The sequence below is a fragment of the Octodon degus genome, unplaced genomic scaffold (genome assembly GCF_000260255.1).
Source record: "Octodon degus isolate 3935 unplaced genomic scaffold, OctDeg1.0 scaffold00002, whole genome shotgun sequence".
Lineage (NCBI taxonomy): Eukaryota > Metazoa > Chordata > Mammalia > Rodentia > Octodontidae > Octodon > Octodon degus.
The window spans coordinates 4412946-4417687 of NW_004524578.1; positions in this window are offsets into that span (position 1 = coordinate 4412946).

Below are 4742 nucleotides of genomic sequence, written 5' to 3' on the forward strand. Positions count from 1 at the left end.
TTTCTTTTTCTGAGACAGGGTCTTCTTATGTAGTTCAGCCAGGCCTAGACTCACTATGTAGCCCAGTCTGGCTTTGAACTTGGGCAATCTTTCTGCCTCAGCCTCCCATGTGCTGAGACTACAGGCACACACCACCATGACCAGTTTGCATCGTATTCTGAAGCCTGTTTTGTTAATTTTAATTTGCTTCTCAAGGATGTCCATTTCTATTTTGACCATCAAATGTCTCACTTTGAAGAGCTTAATTGGTTCTTTTTATAACAGGGTGATCTTCCTCTAAATAGATTCATTACACTTTTTTAAAGCCTTCATCTCTTCGTCTTGAAAGTGTGCTTTCTTCGAGTGTTTCTTGGTTGGAGCTGCTATCTCTATGTTGTGGTAGCCTTTTCCTCAACCATTCTCAGTGTTTTGATGAAGCGTACATTCTAGACTCAGGTTTCCTATTGGTGCATTTGTAAGGGGTTTGTTTGTTTCCTCCAGCTGCTGTGGGTGAGAGGCAGGAATGTGCCACCAGGTGAGAAGGAGCCCTGGGTGGTCTTCGGGGTCAGACACCCTCACCGTCAGCTGGGGCTCTATCTGTCCTTTGTACGTGTCCTGGATAAATGAGAAGTGCCCAAGGTGTTTCCCACTATTTCTAGAATGGAGGCTTGGCTCAACCTGATCCCAAGTTTCTTGTACCCCTGGTCCACTCAGCATCCCTGGTCCGCCCAACATCCCCGCTCTGGCTGAGCATTGCTGAGCGGTGGACCGTTCTGAATTGCAGTGGCTGGGGTACTGGTATCTCTCAGGGCAGTGGGGCTGATGTGGCTCAGCTGTGTGACCCTTGCTCAGCGGCTTCCACAGGATCACAGTGCATTGGTGGCCAGAGATCAGCTCAGCTGGGGGGTCAGGTAGAGCATCACCACCGTGTCGTGAGCTTTCTCAAACCTGAAGTCTGGTTTCCAAGAACAAGCATGGCCAGAGGTCCAGGCAGAACTGGAATCCCATCGCATGAGCCAACTCGGGAGCTGCACGGCTTCTCTGCTGCTGCCATCACAGACCTACTGGGTTCCTGAGGAAGCAGAGGCCCCCGTGCTGGGTGGGAAGGGTCGGAGTCTCTTGTAAGAAAAGCACATGCATTGGAAAATTGCATATACAATTTTCATCGAGCAAGAGCTAGCTATTCTTATAGCCATATTGGACAATACGGCCAGTTACAGCTCCCTGTTTGCTAGCAGTGCCAGGAATTAATTTACTTTCTTAACCATCTTTTCTAACAATAATGATCCCCCCGCAACCTGCCTTAAGGGTGGGTCTGCTAATGCAGGTGGAGATGGGGATTGAACAGGCAGAATCCTGTGCCTGACTGCATTTGCATGAGCAGCGGCTTGAACAACTGAGCTAATGGGCAGACCCCCTTAAACACTTTTCTGTACTGCTTAGAATTTAGAGGAGGAGCAGGAGGACAGACACGTGCTCATCAGCCACTTGATGCAATCTCCCCCTATCATTTATTCATTCTTGCATTTTTTGGCTACTATTCTATCCCACGGTTGATACCATCTCATCTTTTTGTTGCCACTTACATCCAACTCTTGGACAATTAGCGGTATAGACATGAGGCAGCAGCTTATTTTCCTGATGTCACACAGCAAGAGCTAGGAGTGGGGTTGCATCCCAGTGACAACCCATAGATCTCAGAGCCTCTTGCCAGCTCTGCTGATCCCTGCTGTCTGAGGTCTCTCCTTGACCACCATGATCACGTAGTTGGGAATGCTCTTGGAAATGTCCACTGTAGTCATCATATAGAAGAGCCACTGCTGCCCAGGAGCTGAAGGGTAGAGTTTCTTGTAGGGATGACTCAACCCTTCTTAAATCATCTGTCTGTCTGTCTGTCTGTCTGTCTGTCTGTCTGTCTGTCTGATCTTGCTCTTGGCAGGTCCGGTGTGAAGAGACAGCGACCCCGCACTGCACCCCAGCATTGGCTCAGTCCTTCTGTAGGAGGAGGCTGGAGGCTGGCAGCTGCCGCATCCTCATTTGGCCATAGAGGCCTCACTGGAGAGGCAGCATGGGGGACACGAGGAGGGTACTGGAGCCTCCTGAGGCTAGGATCAGGGTCTGAGAGCTAATGGATCACGCTGGGCACCACAGGGGGAGCACGGAGTTGGGGAGGTGGTCACCCCTGCCCAGCTGAGCTTGTGCCAGTGAGATGTGCAGGACCCAGACGATGGGGGCCCTCCAGTCCCGAGCCATGCAGGGTGCGGAGCAGGTACCACCCAGAGATGCATTTGCTTGCTATGAACGGAAGCCCAAATTCTTCTTCTTCTTTTTTTTTTTTTTTAATACAGGGTTTTACTACACAGATTGGACTCGTAGTGATCCTCCTCTTGTCAGCCTCCCAAGCGCTGAGATTATAGGCGTGCACCACCATTCCCAGTCTCAATCAGTGTCTTAGCGTGCCCCGGGGGTGGGGCCTGCACGACACTTCAGGAAGCCCCTTTTCTGCGATAATGATTTTTATTCTATCATAATCTTATCAACGGGCCTGGAATCGTGTCACACTCAACTGGCTTAGCGCTACTTTTCGTTCCAGTGTGACAATGAATTGAACTTGCCTGGCAGTGTGAAGTCACGACACATACCCTCCTTGATGTTAATTTCCTAACGTTTCGCAGCGGAGGAAATACGGCCCACGCACCAGATCCCGCGCAGAGCCTCTGATTGTTTGACTCCGTTCCTTCACGAAAGCTGCCACTCAAGCAAGATGGGCACATATGAGGCTGAGCCCATGGTTGCAGGCACACACAGAACAGAGCCCCTTGCAAAGGGAGGCAGGAGCCGCGCATGGATAGTTTGAAATCTGGACGCAGTTGCTCTTTGAGTGCTGTTGCCTGGACTCTACTGGACCTGCCCCTCCAGGCCATCTGCAGGAGGCACGGTGCCCTGGAGCAGCATTTTAAAAAGCTGATTTGGTCCAGCCTTAAAAAAAAAAAAAAATCAAAAGAAAACAAACACTCACCCCCCACGGTGAACAACAACTTTTTCCCAGGCTGGTCAGCGCTGTGGCCAGGTTGCCCCTGGCAACGACACACTTTCAGTTGCCGACTTCTCCGGGCCTTTGTTTTCCAAGTGCAGCCAGGATAGTAGAAGGTCAGGCCTACTTCCTGCTCCAAGTTCTGCAGGGCCAGACTCACACTTCGGGCTCTCTCCTGCTCTCGGGTCTCCCAGCTGGCACCCTCAGCAGGGAGAATAAAAGTGTCTGCTGCAGCTTCCTGGGACTTCTGCCTGCAGATAGCCTGGTGGCCAGTGAAGGCGGCTGGTCACTGCCCGTGTCCCTCACTGCTAGTGGTCATTCAAACCCTGGAGCTGGGAGCTTTGGTCGGGCTGGTCAGCCCCCTGCCAAAGCCTCCTCCTCAGCCACAGACATCTGCTTGCCCCCCCTTTTCCCTTTCCTAGGAATTCTCATCCATCTTTCTACTCCTGAAGGGTCGCAGTGGCCAGGCACAGAAGGATCCCCAGCAGCAGCCTGGACCAACAAAGACAAGGTTGCCACCCCAAGTTCGCCACCCACCCCCACAGCGGTTTGCTATTGGTGCTCAGGGGGCACTGGCTGCTCTTGTAGCCCCTGACCCTTGAGCCCCCACTCATCCATCAGGCCCAGAAGCACCAAGCACAGCCTGGCAAACCCTCCTGGAGCTTGGCCCACCTGAGCAGCCAGGTCTTGGTCACCAGCCCCCTTCTCAGGCCTGAAGGGCTGCTGACCAATTCCTGGACCTGGAGCCTTGGCAGCTCATGGTGCAGCGGCCTCTGAGAGATAGCACCTAGGTCCCTGAGCCAGGATCACTACTGTTGCAGAAGGGGTGGCTGTCCAATGTCCCTTGGGCCCCTGGCTCCCAGCAGCAGGTCTGGAAGTGGGAAGAGTGAAAAGGTTGATTGCTGCAGCCTTCTGAGCCTCTTTCTCGGGCCCCTGTTCCAGTTACTGGTGTGTGGCAAAAACCACCCCAGAATTTAGTAGTGTATCACAATGTGTTCCCACAATAGGGTCCCATGGGTCTGGTACTTGGAGAGAGCAGGGCCGTGACACTTGTGTTTTTACCTTGTAATGTCTGAGGCTCAACTGCAAAGACTCCATGGCTGAGGAGGACCAAGAAGCCAGGACCATCTAAAAGTGTCTCCTCTGGTGTCCCTTCTCCTCCAGTGATGACCTTTGTGTGGCTGGGCTTCCTCACGGCATGGCAGCCTTGTCTGGTGGCTCAGGGCTTTGGAAGTGAGTGCCCATATTCACTTTTTGGACTCAATTTTGGAAGCTGGGCAGCTTCATCTTCATCCATTCTATTGTTGGGAAAAGGCCACAGCCCCCCATGATTCAAGGGCAGGGACGTGAGATCTGCTGCGGTCCTCTGACACAGTGCCTCTGGGTTCTCATTCCTCAGCCCAGCCATGTCCAGCTGCACAGGCGGGCTTGGTCCAGTCCCTCAGGAGCCTGTGCTGCTTGCTAACAGCTGCCGGGCATTTAATTCCTCACCGGCCGGGGAGTGAGCTGGCCCCAGAGCCTGGGGAGCCTCACTACCACTATCTCTCTCGCCACAGCTGGGCAAGCTCAGAGTTAACCAGAACCCAAGGGCCACTGGCTGAAGTGAAGTGTCCCGGCCTGCCCGGGCCTGGCCAGCCTTCCTCATGATCTGTGGCTGCTCATGTGGCTTTGGGTCTTGTGTTTCTTGGCTCTCGATTTGTGGTGCTGCAATGAGGGTTGCCAGTCAGAC